The 25592-nt window shown below is 36.8% G+C and overlaps 3 pseudogenes across 3 annotated transcripts; all 3 read right to left on the bottom strand.

The window, feature by feature from the left end:
* Window positions 1–366: 366 nt before the first annotated feature.
* Window positions 367–1253, bottom strand: LOC306668910 (protein FAM220A-like; annotated as a pseudogene). The gene has a single exon. The product of its transcript is annotated as a protein FAM220A-like (transcript).
* Window positions 1254–9064: 7811 nt separating this feature from the next.
* Window positions 9065–15853, bottom strand: LOC306668909 (olfactory receptor 2AJ1-like; annotated as a pseudogene). Its single transcript has 2 exons — window positions 15843–15853; window positions 9065–10004 (listed from the first exon to the last, which is right to left on the bottom strand). The product of its transcript is annotated as an olfactory receptor 2AJ1-like (transcript).
* A 1146-nt stretch (window positions 15854–16999) lies between these two features.
* Window positions 17000–18635, bottom strand: LOC306668908 (STE20/SPS1-related proline-alanine-rich protein kinase-like; annotated as a pseudogene). Its single transcript has 3 exons — window positions 18480–18635; window positions 17780–18206; window positions 17000–17678 (listed from the first exon to the last, which is right to left on the bottom strand). The product of its transcript is annotated as an STE20/SPS1-related proline-alanine-rich protein kinase-like (transcript).
* Between the last annotated feature and the right edge of the window lie 6957 nt (window positions 18636–25592).

The raw sequence follows: 25592 nt of genomic DNA, 5'->3' as shown, positions 1-25592 counted from the left end.
AAGCTAAGGAGACAAGACATTGTCTGGGACAATAGCCCTTTGGAATGGGTAGAGATCTCAAGATACATACAGAATTTCATGTTAAATCACCATATGCTCATCTGACATTAAACTGGATGTATAAATAATCACCTGAAAGGGTTTCCCAATTCTAAGTGTCTTTTTTTTAACATTTTTTTATTGTAAACAAATGGGATACATTCTAAGTGTCTTTTAAGCACAATTTAAAACATGTAAAAAATTTCCTTCTGCATCATCAGCTTTTGGTTAGTGAACTCAGTTTATTCTCTGCCTGATCACACAAACCAAAACAGGATCTGAGCAGCTGAGCTGTCTGCATCCAGACTTAATGGGAAAGAAATCATCCTAAGTCAACTTGTAAAATAACATGGGCTTTAAATGGTCAAGGAAGACACATCTTGTCTCGTCCTCAAGGAGAACTTCAGGACTGGAGTGCAGTGTTGCACGCAGCACAGAATGCAGTCAAGACAGTTCCAACTCAGAGCCTACTCCCTTGTGAAGAGCACTTGGTGTTTCACCTTTAAAAACTCCCATTTCCCACAGTTTCAGATGGACTGGCCATCCAGACACCCAAGGCTCTCTTTTGGGGCACTGTCCTTTGTGGTTGTCTATGGCTCTGGGCCCACTTCTTAGCCAGTCCCTTCCCATAGCTTCCCTGACACAGAGGAACACCCCAGCAAGATGCTCTTCTGCAGGAGCAGAGAACAGACCCATGGCCTTGGTTGGAGCAGCTACAGGAGCTGAATTTCTTCCCATTGATTTCTTCAAATATGGAAGCTCTTTGTTGCCATTTTGAAGCAAGAGGTCAGTGTCACTCAGATCGTTTTTCCTTTCCAATGATAACACCTTATTCTGTGAATTTCCATTTACGATAGCCACAGACTTATCCATCCAGAAAGGTACATCTGCTGGGCAAGGGCTCCCCTTCTGCGTTCTTTCCTGAAGGCTACATAATTGTTTGTCCCAGTCATCTCCTCCCTCCCCCTTTACTTCTGTCAGGCAAGTGCTGAGGGTCCCTCCTCCATCCCTCATGCTTTTTGTTCTTTGATGCAGTGAGCCTGGGGTGACATCTTTTTCAATCAGGGAAGGGCCTTCAGTGGATCTCAATATGAACCTGCAGGCGCACGTAGAGCATCATGGAGGACGCGATGTAGAGGTAGGGGAAGTTGATGCACAGTCACCAGGCCAGGTCGAAGAAGATAAGCAGTGTGCGGGTCAACCCCTTGCAGAAGACCCCACAGGAGTGGGCCGCGGCCTAGCACGAGAGCCTGACAGCCAGGCCTGACAGAGCCGCCGCCATATAGAGACCGGTGCTCCCACTGCCCGCCCCACCTCAGTCCCTCTCCTCGCCGCATCGTCCTGGGCCTCTGCCCTGGCAGCTGGCCTGCGCATTGCAGGCTCAGGGAAAGAGGGAGGCAGTGGTGAGGCCGGCTGGTAGGCAGGCCACTGGGGTCCCGAGTCTGCGCGTCACTCTCAGGAAGCGCCTCCGGAAGATACTTTTTTTATGAAACAGAACCATCCTTATTGCAAGAACTTACAAATAACAGAAGATTCTAAATTTAAGTACTGAGATGTTGCAAAGTCATGAGTTTCACATTGCACATTTATAAAGGCCCATTGTATAGCTACTCACTTTTCTGCTGGTGAGTCATTGGTTCACAGAGACTGGGAAAGTAACTAAATATGAACTTCCACCTGGCTCTAGCAGGAGTGGGGAGTCCAGATGAAGAGATGGCCTCTGAGCATGGAGTCTCTTCAGTTTGCAGCTGCCCCCACTGACTTCTGGAACAAGAAGAGTCAAGTAATGACATACAAGGGTGTATACACAAGCATTTTATTTTCTCAAAATGACTGCATTACCTTGAATGATCTCAAGTGGTAATTTCACCTCAAAGAACACTGGGTGCCTGAGTGGAGGTAACTGTGGAATGCTTGAAATTGCCTCACCACCCTCAAGTCCAGATAATGAGTTTCAGGATCTAACCCAACTTGGGAAAGCAGTGGAATGAGTTTACAGACATTCACATGCATAATCCCTTGTGTTTTCATGGAACTCACAGCTGTTCTCGCCATGTATAAAAGGCCCTGATGAAAGTTTAAATAGATCTTCAGAAAATATAGACGAGAAGATATTTCTTGAAGGCTGCATTGTGCATGGCTTTCTTCTAATGAACTAAGCTCTGTACTGAACTTTGAACCATAGATGCTGGGCTTTTACTGATCTTCACAGCTTTGCCTTGCTGTTGGATTTAAGGGATTCCTCAGCTGCCAACATGACTTTGAGAGGACTGTAAAGATGCATTAAATGGCAGCCTCACAAAGGTCAAATCCCAGTTGTCTGCAATGTGAAGTGTGCTCTGGGACTCTTACAGCCTTTCCCCACCAATGCAACTGTGGGTTTTACAGACCTCCTGGAAGCATGTGCACCCAAGTTCCTCCTAAAGCACACCGTGTTTCTAGTTCTTAAACTGGTGGAGTTCTGTTCCCCAACATCAACTCCTTAACACAGAGTGTTCCATAGTTCTCCACTGTTTCATATATAAAACTCTTGAAAAAGTTAACACTGACCTCTGAAAAATATGCATTTGAAAATGTCTCTTAAAATAAGCATTGTTCTCTGTATTTTTAGTGAGTTGATCTCTGTAGCCCACCATGAGGTCTCAAGTGCAGTGTGATTTCAAGATTCTTACAGCTTTTTATCAAAATTATACTTAAAGTATTTTAAATACACCTCTTGAAATAAGACTCCAGAAGTGTCTCCTGAAAGATGCTTTGTGCATATCATTCCTGCAGTGGACTCAAGTGTCAGGAAAGTAATGCAATTCTTTCATGATTCTTTGCAGCCTTTACCACTGTTTAAAAGAACCTCATAAAATGTTTAAGAAGAGCTACTGAAAGCATGAATATGAGAATGTACTATAAGACTACATAAATAAATTGTACACAATTATTATTTCCTATCCATGTTATGATCAGGACATTGAATGCCAAGTGATATACATCTTAGTGTTCTCTGAGAAGTGCTGGCTAGGCATGCCATGATAAACACAACCAAAGTCAAACATAGACTCACTGTGAAAAACAGGCAAAACACAAGGTATCTCCATTTCATTTGACTGACATGAATATCATTGGGCTCAACTGGAAAATCATAGGAATGCTCACCAAGTATGGCTGACACATTTAATACAGAAGACTAATGACTTTAAAAAAATAAAACTTACTTTTATAAAAATGCTTCATTACATTCATATTTATTAATTATAAATTCACCAAGAAATTAATATATTAATATAAAGAGTTTTTAGTATCTGGACATCACTTAAAAGGAGGTAAATAAATGTGTTGTATTTCCTTGTGACAAGTCAGATATAACAAGGATTTTAATTGTGTTTCAATTACTCTGTGTAAATATTGAAACACAAAACTTGGATTCATCACAAACTTTTCATGGTCTTAATTAAAACATGAAGGGAGGGCAGATCGTTGTTGTTAGAGTTTGGATGTGATGTTTCCCCCAAAAGCTCACGTGCAAGACAATGTAAGAAGATTCAGAAGAAAAATGATTGGGTTATGAGAACCTCAACCCAATCAATGAATTAATCCCCTGATAGGGACTGAGTGTTAACTGAAGGCAGGCAGGGTGTGGCTGCAGGAGGTGGACATGAGGGGAGTGGCTTTGGGATATACATTTGTGTCTGGCAAGTGGAGTCTTTCTGCTTCCTGATCATCATGTGAGCCACTTCCCTCTGCCACACACTTCTGTCATGATGTTCTGCCTCAACTTGAGCCCCGAGGATGAATCTTGCTGTACATGAATGTGATTCTCAGATGAGAGAGACACAAAGAGGTCCAAGGGGCATAACACAGAACCTGGACTTGATATGCATAAATTTAGAAGAACAGGCATAAGGAAGTTATTAACCAGCACACCCAGGACCAGTGGAGAGCCCATTGAGGAAGGATTAGAAGAAAATCAGACTCTACAACTTACACCAAACACCAAAGAAACACCAATTATATTAAGTACAATAGCTTATATACTGAAATTAAACAATTACTGGAAAAAATAGAGATTGTTGTTTTTATTTTCTTATTTTCTCTGAGAGAAAGGCTATCTTTCTTAACAGGGCATCAAAGACAAACAGGTAAATTATTTAAATTCATATTCCAGTTAAGCTATTTGGATGATTTATGAAATAATATGTTTTCTAAAACAACTAGAAAAATAATCTTCTTTGAAACATTTGAGAATAAACACAATTATGTATTAATTGAATTTTTTAAAATTTTCAGGAGATGGAAATGCTAACCACCTTTGTTTGATTATCATTTTTGTACAGATGCATTGAATCATCCTACTGTGCCCATAAGTATGTACAATTGAAGTAATAATTAATAATAAAATTTAAAATAAATTCAAAAATATATATGGCAAAAATCTGTATTTATATAGAGATGAAACTTCTCAAATCATCATAAAATGAATCTACACAATTTTATGAATAATGAATCTACACAATTGCATGTCAGGAAATCCAAGAGGAGACACCATGTGAACTAATTAACTTATGGGAAGTTATTTAATCTCACTAAAAGTACTAAATTTAAAATGACAATGAAATATAATCACACTGCCAAATGCTTTAGCAATTGCCTGAAGATTTGAAATCACTGCTCTCTGGCCAAAGCATCCTAGAATACAGATTTCCAGGCTTTCTGGTAGTATAATTTAAATGTTCACATCTCTATTGGGTCAAATACAAGTTAGAAATTTATGAAATGGAAATATACATTTTCATTAATTTTTGCTCATTAAATTTTACAGCAATGCTCTCAGAAACAAAAATAAAAGTGGACAAAAATCCATCAGTCAACTTTTTCCACACATTTAATATTAATTTTGATTTTTGAATAACATTATCTTGTTTTATTTTATTTTATTGTATTTTTAAAAAGGAAGTGAATGTTCACACACACACACACACACACACACACACACACACACGAAGAGTTTGTTGGAAAAAGTTAGTATGTGCAACATAAAAAATACAGCTCTTGGCCAAAATAACTAACTGACTGCATTCATTAAAAGATGCAGTTCTACCAGTTCACATGCAGAGGAACCAGGGGTGAGAAGAGAGGCCATATCAAGGAAGAATAATCACAGCTGTTTCATTGAACAGATTGAACAACCTCTGATTCTTGGACTGAGCTTCCTAAATGAATGGTAAAGTGTTACTTGATTTTCTTCTAATTTTGCTAGTTTTCTATTTACAGAAGAAGTTATCAGAGAATGTCTCCTTGATGCTTGTGGAATAATAAAATGCTTAAATTCACTGGTTATTATCTATGTGGATGACTGTAGGTTTATTGTTTAATCTTAAAGTATCATATGTACCATTTCTATTTTGCTTCCCTTACAGTTTCTCTTACAATCATGTCCAATTTGGACCGTGCTTTTTATTTTATTTTTTTAACCAACTAAATACAACTTTTTTCACATACATATTTTTTCAGGTGTTTTATATCCCCTCAATCTCAGTATAGCCTTTTCTGTTTCCATATCTCAGTTGGAAAACTAAAGCTGTTAGTATTGAATGTTGTTTTCAGGAAAGTTGTAGATTGATGTGACTTTTAATAATCTCCCAACTCTGACGTCCAGATTTGAGAGTGTCCTCAGAACTGCTCAGCTGGTATTCCCATGCTGACAATATTAATATCATGATACTAAGGTCTTCCTGACCCCCAGCTTCATGCTACGGGACTCCACTTGGATATTACCATGAGGAGTAAAAAGAAGTTGTGAAAGTGTACATTGTATGGTACATCTGCTTTTGAAATCAGCTTCTCCGTGAACTTGGAAATCTGGCAACCATTTGCTATACTATCATGCTGCAAATTTTCCCTTTATTATCTAGTGAAATAAAACATCAAAACCAGGGAGGAATAATACAAGATTATAGGAAAGAAGGCAAGTAAGAAAATCCCAGACTTCCAAGCAGGATAATTTTCATTAATATATGACAACTGTGTATTATATTTCTATACAAAATTCATTAAATTATTATTTAAAAACAATAACAATCTACTAAAGATTCTTAGTGTTTATTGCCAGATTATTTATTTTAAAATTTTCTACCACATTTCATGCCTACCTACATGTTATTTATCAAATTCACCAAAATTGCTAACATTTATTATTATCCATTTAAAATTTCCAGTTGTGAAACAAAAACTACTTTTTGCCCATTGAAGTTTTATACATCTTCACATTTGCTTAAATGTTTTACACTATATATTTAACATCAATTTCTGAACAAAATATTACAGAATCGACTTGAACATTTGCCTCAATAAAATGTGATTTTCTGGATTTTGCTGTAAATAATGTTACTTAAATAAATTCTTTTTTCAGTTGTGAAATCTGAACAGATGCATTTATTTTATTCTTTAAAATAATTTTAGGATAAATATCTAGAAGTATTTATAAAACAAACACATACATATGTGAAATGAGATAATTCTCTGCGTGTTCTTAAAGAATATATAATATTAATTCTAGCAAAAGTAACTCAGTTTTATTACAATCTCTCCTTACCTCCCTACTCCCAAACTCCTGGTATCAACCATTCCATTCTTCTGTGGGATTGTTATATTTTCCATATCTGAGTGAGAGTATGTGACCCTTGTCTTTCTTTCCCTGGCTTATTTCATGTGACAGAGTAATCTCCAGATCCATCTGTGTTCTCATGGCTCACAGAACTGCACGTGTCTATGGCTGAATGGCATTTACTTTGTGTTTCTGTACACATTTCCTCTGTCCATTCTTCCACTGATGGACTCTGAGGTTGCTTCCATCTCTTGGTTATTGGGAGCCATTCTCTGATGGACATGGGAGTGCAGATGTTGCTTTGATAAACTAATTTCATTTCCTTTGGATTTATCTTTCCCAATGTTATTGTGTTTCTAGTGTTTTATGGAGTTCTATATGTATGAATTGATATTTAGTAGAAGGTGTATCTGAATATTTTAATTGAATTCCCACTTTTGTGTGTATTGGCTGAAATATTTACTATGTTAAATTGGAGATCAGTCCTCTGTAGTCTCAAGGCACCAGAAAATGCCTTGCTGTGTTAATTTCCTAGATAGGCATTTTTTGTTCCATTTCATGAGTAGAACCATAAAAGTTTTACTAAATATTCCTGAAAAGAAAGGGGTCAAACATCAAACTATTCCCTATCTACTGGATCATAACTCATATATTGCTGGGCATCAACATGGTTGGTATTTGCTCACCCCCTAAGACATAAGAAAAGAAAAACTCTAAATGAGCCAGGAAGCACTTCCCATGCTGCTTCCTCCTGGCTCATGGCAGAGCTGGCACAAGAAAGCCCATCTCACCTCCACAGCACCCCTGCAAGGGATAAATGGACTTCTTATGTACCAAATGTGCCAGCTGCTGGCCAAGGGTCTGGCTTTTAGCTGGTCTGACCTGAGTGCCAATGGGAAAGGCAACTATTCATTTTACATATTTTGGGTATTAAAATTTATTTTAATTGAGTGTATATTGATCGCCATCTCCAGGTTCAGACTGTACAACTATAGAAGTAATAACTGTGTATCTAAAAATCAAATAATAAACAAGACAATAATAAATACAAGGTTCTGCTTACTAATCAGAAAAGAACAAATCCACAGAGAGAGTGCTACCACAGTGCCATATAAAAATGACTCATCAACAAAGACTTCTCTGAGTGAAATTTAAACAGAGATCTGAACTTGAGGAGAAAGCAAGATGCCCAGAAGGGTACTGTATGGGATGGAATTAATTAGTGGCTTGAGACCTGGGGAAAGCAAGGAGATAATTCAGCAGAAAACCTGTGCAGAGTGGGCACACTCAGATATATACCCTGCAGTCACTGCGGTGGTATAGAGGACTTGGATTTATTAAGAGTTACTGGAAACTTCAATTTGGAGAGCTGTCATGTGACTGATCCTTGACAAGGACCCCTAGTGTGTGACTGAGACTCAAAGAGGGAAGACGACATAAGCATAGCAGTGATTGTCCAAACTGTGCCCAGGTGAGAGATGGAGGTCACAAGCTAGGGTCTGCAGAGTGTTGAAAGGGGGCAGGTCTGGAGTCTGCTCCAAAACCCCAGCCAGAGGAATTGGATGTGAGTTGAGGAAATTTATTTTTATTAGTGTGCTGCAGTTATACTTAAAAGTGGGTTCATCCTGTTTCCTAATAGCAAGAATATAAGGAAGAGTTTTCATCATTCCTGTACCTAGAAAGAATGTGCAATTTAATCCCAATTAAGAGGCACAGATCAAGACTCAGTTTCCAATGGGCTATGTTGTGAGGACTGTCCCTAACAAGTCCCCAATCCACACTGACCATATGTTTCCTACTCATCAAGATGTCGGTTTTTCCATGTATGGGTTGATTTCATTCCTCCATGGATAGGACTTATCCTGCAGGGGTGCACAGGTGGCCCACTCCTTTGGGTGTCACCAGGAGGCAGTAAACAACCTGGTGGTGGGCTCCACTGCAGAATCCAGTGACTACTTGGAACCGGCCTGCAAGGAGGGTAAGAGTTACCAAGCAGTCCAAGCATCTGTGAGTGTCATTCTCTTTGGATCTTATTCTTCAACTTCTGTAACAACCTTGAATACCCTCAGAAAGGATTTCCTGTTGTTAGTTTTCAACAGGGTACATCTCAATCAGTGAGTCTAAATGCCTAGCTGCACAGGAGAAAGTTGTGCCGTTTGTATAGGGAGTTACACTGGGAGGACGAGGGGTACTCATTATAAGGAGCACTAGAAGAAGCTCAGACCATGTGATTGCTAGGATGAATGTAGTCTCTCTAGAACTTTTGGAAAAAATCATTAAGTGTAATGCAGACACAACTTTTGCCTGGGTTTACTCATTCAGCATGTTTGTTATTTCAACTAAGTCTTCAATATAATAAAAATTTCAGTTTAACCTGAGAACTCATGAAGCCACAGTATTTAGTGCATCATGATTGAAAGAATACAAACCTCAGACATATTTCCTGTTTATTTTTTTATATAGGAAGCTACTTCTGAGCAGGTTTCTCATGGCCATTAAGACATCTTTGTTCCCAAAGCTATAGGTGACAGGGTTGGTATAGAATATAGCCAGAAACTTTTCCTGGCCTGGAGTGTGGTATAACTTAGGCCTCATATACATGAAAATAAAATGGTTCATATTACATTATGACCACAATCATGTGGAAGGAACAGGTGAAAAAGGACTTCTTTCATGCCTCTGATGACTTCATCTGGAGGACAAGAAGAATTTGCACATAAGATGCACAGATCATGGAGAGAGGTATGAGCAGAAATATAATGGCACTCATATCAACCCTTTATTCATAGCATGAGATGTATGCACAGGACAACTTCAACATGGCAGGAACTTCACAGAAAAAGTGATCAATGACCCTAGAGCTACAGAAAAGAAAGTGCAGTACCGGCCCTATATGGACCATGCTGTTGAGGATCTCAACCAGCCAGCACCCTACAACCATGAGCACACTGACCTTCTCACTCATGAGCATTAGGTAGCACAGGGGGTGGCAGATGGATACATGGCTGTCACAGGAGGTGGCACTCATCACCAAGCAGCATAAGGGACAGACATACCTGGATCCCACAGACTGAGAAGGAAATAGCTCATTTGCCTGACAGAGTCAGCAATCACTTTGGGAACGATGTTGGAAATGTGCAAGATGTCCATGAAGAAGCGGTGACTGAGCAGGAAGTACATGGGGTTGAGGAGCCACAAGTCCCTGTGGATGAGTAGGATCATGAGAGTGTTTTCTGTTACAGTCATGAAGAAAATGCCAAATAGGAAGGAGAAGAAGACCAGATTGGTGTCGGAAGAGGAGAAGAGCCCCAGGAGGATGAAGTCAGTGCTGGCAGTGGGGTTGTCAGGTCTTATATTTAATTCTTCTTTCCTACATTGTTGTTTTTCAATTCCCCCTCATGGAATATTTTCCTGAGAATGCTCTGTAGTGTAGCCTTCCTATTTGTAAATTATTTTAGCTTTTGTTTATCATGGAAGGATTTTACTTCATCATCAAATCTGAAGGTAAGTTTTGCTAGTTATAAGATTCTTGGTTGGCATCCATTTTCTTTCAGAACTTAAAATATGTTGTTGCAGTCCCTTCTAACTTTTAGTGTATGGGATGAGAAATACGCTGATATCCGTATTGCTATCCCCCTATATATAATCTGATGCTTTTCTCTCACATCCTTTAGAATTCTATCTTTATTTTGTATGGTAGGTATTTTAAGGACATTGTTCTTTTGTGTGGATCTGTTGTAATTTTGTATGTTTGATGTCCTGTAAGTCTATTGTATTTGATTTTCCATTTTATTCTTCAGGTTTGGTAAAATTTCTTATACTATTTCATTGAATAAATTATTCATACCTTTTGTTTGTATCTCTGTGCTTTCCTCAATAACAACAATTCTTAAATTTCATATTTTTGTGGTATCCCATAATTCTTGAAGTTTCTGTTTATGATTTCTTACCATCTTTACTGTTTGGTCAACTTTGTTTTCAATATTAAATATTTTGTCTTCATTGTCTGAGGTTCTATTTTCCAAGTGATCTAATCTGTTGGTGATGCTTTTTATTGAACTTTTTATTTGATTTATTGTTTCCTTCATTTCAAAGTTTCTGTTTCTTTTTCAAATATCTCTTTGTCGAAATGATCTTTTGCTTCCTGCATTTGCTCTTTTAACTGTTCATTGGTGCGATCATTCAATGCTTGTATTTGCTCCCTTATCTCATATGTTGCTTTTTGGATCATTTTAATTATGTACATTCTGAACCCCCTTTCTGACTTTTCCTCTACCATGCTGTCATAGATTCTTTTGATATAGAATCTAGGATTGTTTGGAACACTTTCTTCCCTTGTTTTTTCATGTTGTTAGTGTGTCATCCCCTCTAGCTGTGCAGATCTGAGGTATTGCATTTTATCTCCTGTAGACTTATAGTGTCCCTCCATGTTTCTACTTTAAAATGGGAACCAATATTAGCAGCACACCATACAAACAATGTGCATCCTTAACCCAAATAGTCCCTATTAAGGTATTAACAGTATTAATAAACAGAGATGATGAGTTTGATTATTATCTACAAGATACACAGGTTTGCAATAAGGACAATTTCTAATGGTGAACAAAGAGGATGGAGAGAATGTAATGTTAATGAGATTGGAACTAAGTCTATAGAGGTACTATGTGATAGGATTAGTGAAAGTGGAATTAAAAGAAATTGGTTGTGAACATGAGGGAGTCATTTTGCAGATGGCTACTGTTTCCTTAATGAAATGTTCCATCTACTGTTTACATTCTGAAATATCCCTCGCTGGTCCTCCAACCTAGGAAGAAGATGACTAAGATTCATCAGTGCAGGTGTCCTATCTAGTGGAAATGTTCAGAGCACTCATCCAGCAGGAGCTCAAGATTGGCCTCATACCTTCCCTGTAGAAGGGGAACACCTCCTATGTGCATGAATTTTTATATTCCTACCAAAATGTGGTCCATCCCCATAAGGAGTTCTAATTGCTGTGTAAAAGGTGTGTATCTCCGACAGACACTGGCACATGGCCATCTCCTGGCTTGGTGTTGGGAATGCGAGGAATCACTGTGAATCTTAGTCAACTCTAGAAAGTAGAGTTTTCAGAGGAGAACCCTGTCAGGGTATAAAGAAAACCAAGTAGGTTGAGCCCTAGGAATGTTTACCTGCTTTGGTTCTGTGGATCAGATTGGCAAGGGCTCTGGTCTTCCACTGTGTGCCTGTCGCCTGCTTGTAAGAAAGTTCTCTGCCTCAGGCCTCACTGGTCTGAGGCCTCAGGAAAAACAACTCCACACTTGAAAAGGAATCTGTGAATTGCATCTGGGAGGGTTGCTGACCTGCGTGTAGCAAGAAAAGGGAACCCTGGGGTGAACTGAGGGGGTCCTAGTCCTAGGCAGTTGGTGGTTGGGTACATTCATGCCTTAAATGTATGTGCAGCACCTAACATTGATAGGCATTTGAACTATCATTTAGGAAGCAGGGCAAACAAGCCTCCCAGGTCTCCTGAGCTGTGATTATCAGGAAGTTAGTCAACCCCACCAGGCGTCTAGGCAGATGAGGGGCACAGGATGTTAGAGGCGACAGCCTCCTGACCTTCCCTAGATATACATACCTTCATTCAGATATTGAGGAGTAACTTCAAGGAAAGAAATGAGTGATCTCTGGGCCAAGAGGGAGGGCCCCTGTCTTGAGAGCAGTCACTTGGGGAGCTTTGTTGAGAATGGCTGGGAAAACCCCAGGTTCCACCCTATGTGATTCCCAGCAGAGGACTGAGGTGTGGGGCTTACCCTACAGAAGGGACATAGCAAGATAATATGGAATTCTGGGTACCCAAGGAACAGAGTAGTGACCGGGACCTCAGAACAATGCCCTGTGAGGGTCCTTCCCCAGCACTGCCAATCCCAGCCAGGATTGCCCACACTTTTCTGTATAGAGTCTGGACAACAAGTGTGACAACCCCTCAACACACACATGTGCCTCACAAATTTACCCCATTTGCTCTGCTGCAAGTGACTTCTTGGCCACTCTTTGGAAAGTCCACCATGCAGGGAGCTTTGGGAGGTTCCAGCTAAAGTAGATGCCCAGCCCTTCATGGCTCCGTATCTCACTCCAAGCTCCATAGTATCTTCTGCTCCATTATTGAAATGTGGCTATACCTCTATTCATATTTTTTGAGTCTTCAGGAGTTGGACACCTGAAGCTTCTCAGGACCTCCCTGTTGCTCACCATGCCTGAATCGGAAGTGACCTTCCAAGTCCATAGACTCCTTACACACCTGGAGAACACAGATCCAAGTGAGTCTGAGCCCTCTGAGGATGGGGCCTGGGGTAGATTACTGAAGGTGTGTGCAGAAGAAACTGTGCTGGTGCCACTGGCATCTGTGCATTTGGTCCCAAGTCAGACCTGACATCCTGCAGGTGGTGGATGCCAGTCTGGAAAGATTTCCTGTTGTGGGGAGAGTGGTTGGGCTATTCTCAGAGGCAGGGTTCTTGTGTGAATTGGGAAAAGGAGTCATGCTGGGGCTGTTTTCTCCTGCAGCTCTAACACTACCTCAAGTTTCAAAACTGCTTCCAGTTTACTTGTTTGCAATTTGAGCAGCATATTACCAAATTCCCTGTGATGGAGGAAGAATAGCCCTTAAAACTGGAGGATGACCCAACTCCAGCACCATTCACACAGGGATAAATTGAGCCATTATTGGTCACTGTAAATTTTTAGGAAGAGGAGGCAGCTCAGCTGTCACTAAGCAAACCAGAGGATAATAGAACTCGGTCTTCCAGTTACTATAGATGGTGATCAAAGCTGCCAGCCCATCCTTTCAAAGAGAGCCACCTTTCCTGGCAGCAACAGAAATTTCACTAACAAAACACCAGACACAGAGGTCAAGAAACTATTAGGCCAGCAGCCATCCAATTCTGGAATATTTTCCTGCTGCCCTAGTTGTAAAGTTTTCTATTGCACCTTCCACTTGTGAGCTCCTAAGAATTATTACCCAGTGCCACATCCCCCAGCACAGCTATTCTTATCCTCCCCTCTGAAATGCTCAATTTTACTTTTTGTAATGGCAATTTTTTCCATTGTTTAGGATGGCATTGTAAGTATTAATAACAAGCATTTGTGTCAACATAAAAGTGCTCAAATATATAAAATATATACAATTTAAGTTAATTATCTAGAAAATGTCTTCTGAAATGAACACAACTAAATGCCAGTCAAAATGGGACTGGGTGCAGTGGTGAGAGCACAAAAAACCCAAGTATGTTATAAACCTCTCTCGATAAGATAGGGGTAACTGTATCAATAAGATTTATGATTATTTTATCAAATAAAATGTTTCATTCCCCAGTGTTGCTCAAAAATATTTTACAGCTACTGGTTATTTTATCTACAATGTTCAAACAGAACTTGCTCACAAAAATAATTTTGTCTGCTATTCTTTCTGATCATCTATATTAAATCAGACTTTTTGCTTTTCTTGACTTTTGCCTTGGAAATATTTGTTTTAGTTATGTAAACCCAGAGACTTGGTGGACAGAAGCAGGGAGCTAGCAACTTGGAGGCCAGCCTCAGCAACTTGGTGAGGCCTCAAGCAACTTGACCCTGTCTCAAAATTTTAAAAAAAATAAAAAAGGTTGGGGATGTGACTCAGCAGTTAAGCTCCCCAGATTTTTTTTAAAAAATTAAATTTGATATACTAAAATTGGATTATTCTCCCCCTTTTCAAATATGTTATTTCTGTCAACAGTAGTTACATATTTTATCTTTTGACTCAGATTTAGATGTACCTCATAGTATCAGTTAACCATAATATTTAATTTGTTCTTAAGTTATTCCTCTTCCTTAGCTGTTATTCTACAATGAAATCATTTGCCATTACTTTTTTAACACAAAATTTAAAATCTTTCTCTACTTTTCTCACCAAGCTCACAAAATACTATTTTATTCTTTGGTTATCTATCAATATTTGTCATAAGTGAAACACATTTGACTATAAGAAAAATAACAAAGATTTGGTCTCATGCCAAAACTCATTGAAAAATAAATGCAATAAAGATTTTTGAAGTTAATGCAGTAAAGTAAACCATGTAGCTGAGTTAGAAATTATTTTAAATTGTATTCCTGCTAGGATGTAGATCATCATGTTATTATGTGAAATATAAGAGTTTTAATTTAAGTTTGGAAAATAATCATTTTATTTGCTATTTGGGTATTTACTTGCTATTTAAATACCTGTATTTTAAATAAATTTATTTTACAAGTTTTTGTTTCATATTTTATTTCTCTGGGAAAAAGTAGAATACACAAAATTCTTTCAAATTGTTCAAGAAGACAAAAAAATAATTGATTAAATTGATAATTTTCACAATGCTAATGGGGTATGCTCCTTAGGTATTTGCTAGAAATAATTTTAATGTGTTTCTATATAATCAGGTCTATTGGTTTATCTTTATTGTAGTTATAAAAAATTTAATCACCAAAAATATGCACATAAAATTCATTTTACTAATTTGCACAATATTTACTTAATATTATTTTTATAAAATAATTCTACTCCTACAAATGACCTCCTTTAATGCAACACTATTTGTGTATGTGGAACTTGAAATATAGTATTGCTTTTTTCTTTTATTCAATAAAAGTTTAATACCTATGAAGTACACTTAAATTATTTTCTCTGAAATATTCTATTTTCTAAGTACTTAAACTTTTGTTATGGTTGACTATATTGCAGTGAATCAGTGTTAAATAAGTAGAAACTTCAAATTTTGTCTTCTCCACCTTACAAAAACAACAAAAAGTGATTCCTAAAACAGTCTAAACTTATTTAGTATACAAAGTGCACAGTGAATTACAGTATGAATTTAGAAATCTAAACCTACTTGAATTTATATAAACCTCCTAAAAAGGGGTTATTTGAATGTATACAATTTGTTTCTGTTGCAATTATATGTGACATAATGGTAGTTAAGCTAGTCAGGAATTAGAATGCAAATATTCTTATTTGTAATGAAATAATAAAAAATTATTCTTGGGTACCATAAAAATATACTGTATATTTCTATAATTTATCATAGATTTGATTTATAAAAACTAAGGAGATTTTAGAATTTAACCTATGTTTCTTTTGACTCATATTATTAGAAATGTTAAGTAGAAGGTTATGTGGGTTAAAAGTATTTATTCTTGAAACTTGGCAGCATTTTACCTTTCAGTCATTTTACGACCCCTATTATTTTTACTACACTTAGGTATTCTGCAGACTTTCAAGTAAAATTCAGGTTATGGTATTTTCAAGTTTATTACCTTTAGAATAACAAATACTATCTCTTAAGGATAGTCAAATCAGAGATGGATATAGTTAGCAACCTAACAGAATGACACCATGTTTTATAACATCCTAAATATTGCAATGAAGCGTACCTTACACATGCCACCTTATGTAGAGAAAATTTTAGATCTGAGACTATTCCAGAGGAAATCAGCCTCAGACACATTCTTCATGTGAAAGTTTGCAAGGCACCTCCCTCTCCCAAGAAACAATCAGATTGTGGATTGGCTTTTGGGCAAAAAAATCAAAAGAATAAGCATCAAAGTTCTTAATTCAAAAAATGGAATTTACAAGTACTCCACAGATAGACCTGAATATTTCATTCATTTCATTTAAATAAGAAGAGACTAACTGCAAGAAGCATATAATCAAATACTTTTGTCTCATGGGTAAAGTGTGTAACGCATAGAAACATGAAAAATAATATTTACAGTCAGTTTTATAACTAGAATTCAAATTTGGATAATAAATCTTAAATTTATAAGTGTATTGATTTTGAAATACAGCATGAAAGAGGCAGTATTGTCAGATATACAATTAAATTATTATAACAGAAATTACAACAATGAAAAGAGAAAGAGGTTTCTGATAGAAAATTTCTTTGTTATCAGTAAATAGGAACACCTGAGTGTATTTCAGATTCTTTTCATTCAAAGGTTATCAGAATTGACTGCTGAGAATATTAAATAGCTTCTGGAAAAATAAACAATACTCAGGCAGCTGAAGCATTTGCTTGGTCTCATACAGTGTTTTGCTAGAGAATAAAGCAGAACTCAGAGTGTTGCAAGTTTTAAAAATTAATTTTATCCCATTTTATTGAAGCTAGCCTCTTCATAATCTTCTGATTTTTCTGGGAATTGGAAGTGAGGGAGTGGAAGTGGACAGGGAGTGGGTATGGAGGAGGGCATGACAGATCATGGTGACAGCCAGGGACATACATCAGCTCACTCTGAGTTCAGCAAATCTATTAAGCTTCTGTTCACCAGGAATCCCTGACCCTTCACAGCCAGAAGCCAACTTAAATGTCAATGTTTTCAAAGCTTTGACATCATCTGCTGTAAGTTAGCAGCCTCTATAACTACATCGGGACTATCAAACCAGGCAGCAGAGAAGAGATCCTGAGATATACCATTATCCATCTCTTCATAGAGAAAACTCAAATCACATATCATTAAGTTCTTTCTGGAGTTTCTCAAACTTATAACAAGGCGCACAACACGAGAAGTTTCTCTGTAGTCTTCACTCACATTGGGCTGGCCCTGAGAGTTGTGCACAGAGGGTGACTCTGTTTGCCGGGGGATGCTGCTGATATTCACCAAGACCTCTGGATTTTCTTTTTAGCCTTCATGACTTTTCCTGAGAGGTGGCTGTTTCCCCCTCTTCACTTTTCTCATCCACCTTTTTGTCATCCATTCCCAGTTTCCACTTTTAGTTTTATGGAGGTGTCCACTTGACAATGGAACTCCTCTTACCTTCTTGGCTCTTTGGGCTGTCTGGCATCTGGTAAGCAGACTCTCAATCAGGTACTCTATGTTGTTGGATTTCTGGAAGTGTTTGCATTTTGAAAGTTCTGCTGCTGTGGGCCTTTTGCAAGGATCTTTTTGAAGACAGAGTGAACGTAATTTTCTAAGAACTAGCTGTAATTTTTCATCATTTATCTTCTACTTGGGTTTCTAAAGTGCTTGTAGAATTTTGCAAAGTCAACAATAACACTTCCATGGAAGGTTATTTGTGATAAGGTGCTGCTCTTGATTCTAATGCAATGGTGTAATTCCAAAACTCCACATGTCAGCTTTGAAGTCATAGTCTCTTACCAGTTTCATGGCATCAGGGTGCATCCAACAAGGCATGCCAAGAAATATTTTTTAACTTCATTCATTGCAACATCTCCCTCTGTTGCTAAGAAGGCCCTTATCTCCAAATCTGCTATTTCTACCAAACCATCCTCACCCAGAGGAATATTACCAATTTAAAATCCCTGTGAATCTGAACATTTCTGTGTAGATAAGTCTAAGCCTTCCACAACCTCTTTAAGAATTATTCAATTTTCCAGAACCCTGTTATTGTGCTCCCTTTGGTTGACAATGAATCTGATGATGTCCAAATTGAGTCTTCACTTCACAATTTCATGACCAGCCAAAGTTCATCTTTTACCACAAAAGAGGTGTAATAGGTCACTACACTGGGATGGTTGCACTGAGTCATGGCTTGAATTTCTTTTAATAGTTCATCCACACTGGTCTGTTATTTTGTCAGTTTGATAACTTTATTGCTACATATTGTTGCCTAGGCTAGCACAGGGCAACCTGAACCACAATAGTAGCTATACTGCTCATAACTTTCTGCAGCTTATATGCACCCCTGTAGATGGGCCAGCCCACTGTTTGTGCTGCCAGGGCCAGGGCCAGGCTGGGGCCAGCTGTGACTGGGGGAGGCACTACTGTCACAGCCACAGGAGCCTCTGACTTTCTGTCCCTTGGACTGCTCCTGGGGAAGCTGAATATGCATACTCACACTGCTGGACTCCACTATGATGCTGCCAGAGGAGAGCAGGAAAACACACCAGGCAGCAAACAACCTTTCACTTGAAACTTCCCTTGCCTGGCCACAGACACCTCTTGGCCAGCATACACTCTCCTGGCCTGAAACGTCAAAAGAATTATTGCTCATTCTCGTTGACACAGGCAATAAAATGTATAAGTCAAAGAGTGAGAGAACAAGCCATTCTCAGTTCAATGAAGGATCGTTACTAGGTTTCAATGCAAAAGTTAAGATATTGGAAGTTTTCTTTGTATAGGAAATGATCAATTCAAGAAAAAGTAGCTATAAATGTTGAAGAGTGATGTTATTCCATCAGGAGGGAAAATATCACCTTACTTTTATCCACTTATTAAAGTATTCTGCTGATCCCCATGCATTCCAATAAGATTTGTATTACTACTCTTAGGGCAACTTCATGAATAAGCAAATATTAGCAGGAAATAGTTTGCATTAAAACAAAAGAAAAAAAGCAAAACCAGGCATGTAATAAATTCATACTCAAAGATACTAAGAACATGCAATAAGAAAAAGGAAAATAAGACTTTGAATCCATCCAATTTATTGACTCTTGACTTTACTTTTTGCACTTTAGGGATCTTGTTAAATAAGTCAGATCCTAAGCTGACATGGTGAAGATTTGGGCCTATGTTTTCTTCTATTAGGTGCAGGTCTCTTTTCTAGTGCCTAAGTCTTTGATCCACTTTGAGCTGATTTTTCTTCAAGGTGAGAAATAGAGGTTTAATTTCATTTTGCTACATATGGATTTCCAGTTTTCCCAGTACCATTTGTTGAAGAGGCTATCTTTTCTCCAATGTATGTTTTTTGCACCTTTGTCTCTTAGGAAATAGCCCTATTTATGGGAAAATAATTACCACATTCACTTCATATAAAGCATAAATCTCCTGTATATATAAAGAACTGAGAAAACAATACACACAAAAACAAAAAAACAAATAACCCAATCAATAAATGGGCTAAGGAACTGAATAGACACTTCACAGAAGAAGAAATACAATTGATTAACAAACATATGAAAAAGTGTTCATCATTTTTAGCAGTTAGAGAAATGCAAATCAAAACTACACAAATTTTATCTCACTTAAGCCAGAATGGCAATTATGAAGAATGCAAGCAATGATAGGTGTTGGTGAGCATGTGGAATAAAAGGTATACTCATCCACTTCATAGTGAAACCACTCTGGAAAGCAACATGGAGATTTCTCAGAAAACTTGGAATGGAACCACCATTTGACCCAGTTATCCCACTCCTTGGTTTATATCCAAAGGACTTAAAATCAGCATACTAGAGTGACAGTCACATCAATGTTTATAGCAGCTTAATTCACAATAGCTAAACGAAGAAACCAACCGAGATGCCCTTCAACAGGTGATAAAGAAAATGTGGTAAATAAACAATGGAATATTACTCAGTCTTAAAGAAGACAGAAATTGTGGCATGTTCATGTAAGTGGATGGAGCTGGAGAATATCATGCTAAGCTAAATAAACTGATCCCAAACAACCAAAAACTGAATGTTTTCACTGATATACGGATGCTGATCCATAATGGGGGTATAGGGAACAATGGAGGAACCTTGGATTTTGCAGAGGAGTCTGAGGGGAGAGGAGGGATGTGGGGAACCAAAGGACAGTGGAATAAGACAGACATTATTACGCTGTATACATGTATGATAACACTATGTGTGTGAGTCTGCACCATGTACAGCCACGGGTTGGAGTAGTTGTGTTCCATTTGGGTCCAATGTGTCAAAATGCATTCTACTATCACATATAACTAATTAAAATAAGTTACAAGTTTTCAAGAAACAAAATAAAAAATTATGGGGAAAAAGAAACCTTAATTCTCTAAATGTAATGCTGTTTTATATAATAAAAATATATACTCTTTATAACATCATTGAGTTTTTGTATAATTAAAATTTATATGCTACAAAAACAAAAAAAGGAACAGAAAAATAAAAATTTATTAATATCCCAAGACATGTTTTAATCACACAAAAAAGTGAAACTTTGTAATAGCAGTTTCAAAGAAAAAAACCTAGTACCCAAAAAGGAAAACTTAATTAAAAGTGGATTTATTTAGGTAAAGTTACTAAAGCAATGGAAGCCAAAGAAAACATGTAGATATTTATTTCTCATATTTATTGTTTCACCCAGGTGTTTTCCCCAAGTGATTAGCTTTATTTCATATATTAAATTAATGTGGATAACAAATCATAGAATTTTGTGCTGAGGAAGTTACATTTGTATTTCAAAATACCTGTCTGTTAAATTCTCTGTGCATCCCTTCTGAGAGGTAATATATAAGAAAAGAAAAAGAAGAAAGAAAGAAGAGTGAATTATTAAGGATCAAAGCCAACACTAACACATTTGAATAAAGTAATATGGTGGAATATGTATATGTGTGAATATGAATATATTATTAGATTATTAGATTATGTAAATTTTACAATGATATACATAACTATAAAAATGCACATATGATTATACCATACATAGAGTGTAAAGTGAATGTTATATTACAAAAGTATAAGTGAAAATAATAAATATTAATATAAAGTATTTAAATATTTAAATATTTAAGTGGAGACTTCTGCTTGGGAGAGGCAGGCCCAGAGACCCAGGCCCAGCCCAGCCCAGCCTTAGCCTGCAGTTTAGAGTACAAACTGCAGTTGAACATCTGTCAACAAGTGGAGGTACCTCTGCCCACTAGCAGGGATTATACCTCACCTGGAGGCCACCATCCCTAGAGGGGGAGCATCCTTTTTGGGTCACTGCATTATCAAGTTCCTCCAAGACATCAGGCTTCTGATGACTAGGAGGTTAGAACAGTACAGTATAGTTTTATAGTAGATTTTTTTATTATTAGTAATATTACAATTATTCCTATTATACCTATGATTATTCCTACTTTTATTAATTTTTTTCTCATCCTATTTTCCTCTTATCTGTCTCCTTGGAGACTCTTTCTCCCTTTTCACATGCTGACAACCATTTTTTTCAATTCCACTTTCACTACTCCTATGACATAGTACCTCTATAGACACACTTCTTATCTCATTAACATTATATCCTACACCCCTCCTCACCCTCTTTGTCCACCTTTAGAAATCATGGTCCTTATTTCAAACCTACTGGCTAAACTGTAGATAATAATCAAACTCATAATCTCTAAGACAATATGGTTAATACCTTTAAAAGGAACTATTTGAGTGAAGGACACATATTGTTTTTATGGTGTGCTACTTATATTGATCTCTCACTCCAAGGTGAGGTATTTATTGGAAAAATACAGGAACACTGTACGTCTGTCTATAGGGGGGAAACTGCAATACCTCAGATTTGCACTCCTGGAGGGGAAGATACATGAACACTATGAGAAAACAAGGGAAGAAAGTATTCCAAACAAACCTAAACGCTACATCAATAAAATCCAATGACAGCATTGCACAAAATATGTCTGAAAGGGAGTTCAGAATATACATAATTAAAAAGATCAGAGAAACAAACAGTGAGATAAGAGCAAATGCAGGCATTGAATGATCACACCAACAAACAGTTAAAAGAGCAAATGCAGTAAACAAAAGATCATTTCAACAAAGAGATAGAGGTTCTGAAAAATAAAAGAAACAGAGGTCCATGAAATGAATAAAATAAAAAAACGAATTAAAAACTCCTTAGAAAGCATAACCAACAGGCTAGAACACCTGGAAGACAGAACATTAGACAATGAAGACAAAATATTCAATCTTGAAAACAAAGTTGACCAAACAGAGAAGATGGTAAGAAATCATGAATAGAAACTCCAAGAATTATGGGATATTATGAAAAGACCAAATTTAAGAATTATTGGGATTGAGGAAGACACAGAGAAACAAACCAAAGGAATGAACAATCTATTCGATGAAATAATATCAGAATATTTCTCAAATCAGAAGAATGAAATGGAAAATCAAATACAATAGGGTTACAGGATACCGAATATGCAGAATTACAACAGATCCACACCAAGGCACATTATAATGAAAATACCTAACATACAAAATAAAGATAGAATTTTAAAGGCTGCAAAAGAAAAAAATCAAATTACATTCAGGAGTATACCAATACGAATATCAGAAGATTTCTCAAACCAGACCCTAAAAGCTAGAAGGGCCTGGAACAGCACTTTTCAAGCCCTGAAAGAAAATGGATGCCATCCAAGAATCTTATACCCAGCAAAACTTACCTTCAAATTTAATGACAAAATAAAATCCTTCTATAATGAAAAGTTAAAAGAATTTACAAATAGAAAGCCAGCACTACAGAACATTCTCAGAAAAATATTCCATGAAGAAGAAATGAAAAACAACCCTGTAAGTCAGCATAGGGAATAACTACCCTAAAGGAATAGCCAAATAAAGAAGAAACCAAGTCAAGTTAAAAATCAAAAATAAGCCAAAATGACTGGGAAAATAAATCATATTTCAATAATAACCCTGAATGTTAATGACCTGAGCTCATCAATCAAAAGACTTAGACTAGCAGACTGGATTAAAAAGAAAGACTCAAACAATATGTTGCCTTCAAGAAACTCATCTCACAGAAAAAGATACCCACAGACAAAAGGTAAAAGGATGGGAAAAAACATAGCATGCATGTGAACTCAGTAAAAATGCTTGGGTATCCATCCTCGTATCAGATAAAGAAGACTTCAAGCCAAAATTTGTTAAAAGTGATAAAGAAGGACATTTCATACTGCTTAAGGGAAGCATAAATCAGCAAGGCATAAAAACTATAAATATTTTGCCCCAATCAATGGTTCATCCATGTATGTCAAACAAACCTTCTCAAATCCAGGAACCAAGTAGACCACAACACAGTAACACTAGGTGACTTTAATACACCTCTCTCACCACTGGACAATCTGCCAAAAAAAAAAAATTGAAGAGAGGAACCATAGATCTCAATAACAAAATAGATAATTTAGACTTAACAGACATATATAGAATATTCCACCCATCAGTGAGTGAATACACTTTCTTCTCAGCAGCACATGAATCCTTCTATAAAGTAAACCATATGTTATGCAACAAAGTTACTCTTAGAAAATACAAAAAGTTAGAGATACTACCTTGTAGTCAGATCATAATGGATTGAAATTAGAAATAAATGACAAAATAAAAAACAGAAACTATTTCAACATCTGAAGATTAACTAATATACTATTGAATGAGGCATGGATAACAGAGGATATCAGAGGGGAAATAAGAAATTTCTTAGAGGTAAAAGAGGAGAAAGATACAAGCTATCAAATCTCTGGGACACTATGAAAGCAGTACCAAGAGGAAAATTCATTGCATGGAGTGCATTCAATAAAAGAAGAAAAAGTCAACAAATAAACAACCTAACACTACAGCTCGAAGCCCTAGAAAAAGAAGAACAGATCAAGACCAAAAGTAGTATCAGACAGGAAATAGTTAAAATCAGGGATAAAATCAATAAAATTAAAACAAAAGAAACAATCAAAAAGACTGACAAAATAAAAAGTTGGCTCTTTGAAAAAATAAACAAAATTGATAAACCCATAGCCACAATAACAAAGACAAAGAGAGAGAAAATTCAAATTACTATAATTTTGGGATCAAAAAGGAAATATCATGACAGACACTATTGAAATACAAAACACAATTAGATGCTATTGGGAAAATCTATACTCCAACAAAATAGAAAATCCTGAAGACATCAACAGGTTTCTAGAGACATATGATCCACCCAAACTGAATCAGGAGGACATACACAATTTAAATAGATCAATTTCAAGCAATGAAATAGAAGAAGTCATCAAAAGTCTACCAACAAAAAAGTTTGAGACCAGCTGGATTCTCAGCTGAGTTCTACAAGACCTTCAAAGAAGAGCTCATTCCAATACTCCTCAAAGTATTCTATGAAATAGAAGAGGAGGGAACCCTTCCAAACTCATTCTATGAAGTGAATATCACCCTGATACCAAAATCAGACAAAGATATATCAAGAAAATTTCAGTTCAATATTCCTAATGAACATAGATACAAAAATTCTTAACAAAATTTTAGCAAATTGCACACAAAAACAATTTAAAAGTAGTGTATCATGATCAGGTGGGTTTCATCCCAGAGATGCAAGGTTGGTTCAACATTTGGAAATCAATAAATGTAATACAGCATGTTAACAGACTTAAAGTTAAGAATCAGATGATTATTTCAATAGAAGTAGAAAAAGCATGTGATAAAATACAGCACCCCTTCATGCTCAAAAAACTAGAAAAAATAGGGATAGTAGGAACATTCCTCAACATTGTAAAGGCTATCTATGCTACACACAAGGCCAACATCATTCTAAGTGGAGAAAAACTGAAAGCATTCCCCCTGAAAACTGGAACAAGGCAGGGATGCCCTCATTCAGCACTTCTATTAAATATCATCCTTGAATTTCTAGCCAGAGCAATTAGACAGACCAAATAAATTAAAGGGATATGAACAGCAAAAGAAGAACTCAAACTATCCCTATTTGCTGATGACCTGATTCCATATTTAGATGAGTCAAAAAATTGTACCAGAAAATTTCTAGAATTAATAGAATTCAGTAAAATATCAGGATATAAAATAAATGCTCATAAATCTAATACATTTTTATTCATAAGTGATGAATCCTCTGAAAGAGAATTTAGGAAAACAACCCCATTCACAATAACTATAAAAAATAAAATACTTGGGAATCAATCTGTCAAAAGAGGTGAAAGATCACTACAATGAGAACTAAAGAAAACTCAAGAAAGAAAGAAAACCTTAGAAGTTGGAAAGATCTCCCATATTCTTGGATAGGAAGAATTAAATTTGTCAAAATGGTCATACTACCAAACGTGCTATATAAATTCAATGCAATTCCAATTAAAATCCTGAAGATGTATCTCTGTTTCTATGAGATGTATCTCTGTTTCAATCAACAAATGGGCTAAGGAAATGAACAGACACTTCACAGAAGAAGATGTACAAGCAATCAACAGATATATGAAAAAATGTTCAACATCTTTCGTAATAAGAGAAAT

Source organism: Sciurus vulgaris, assembly GCF_902686455.1.
Source record: "Sciurus vulgaris genome assembly, chromosome: 8".
Taxonomy (NCBI): Eukaryota; Metazoa; Chordata; class Mammalia; order Rodentia; family Sciuridae; genus Sciurus; species Sciurus vulgaris.
The sequence above is the reverse complement of the archived record's forward strand: the minus strand, read 5'-3'. Positions and strand labels throughout refer to the sequence as shown.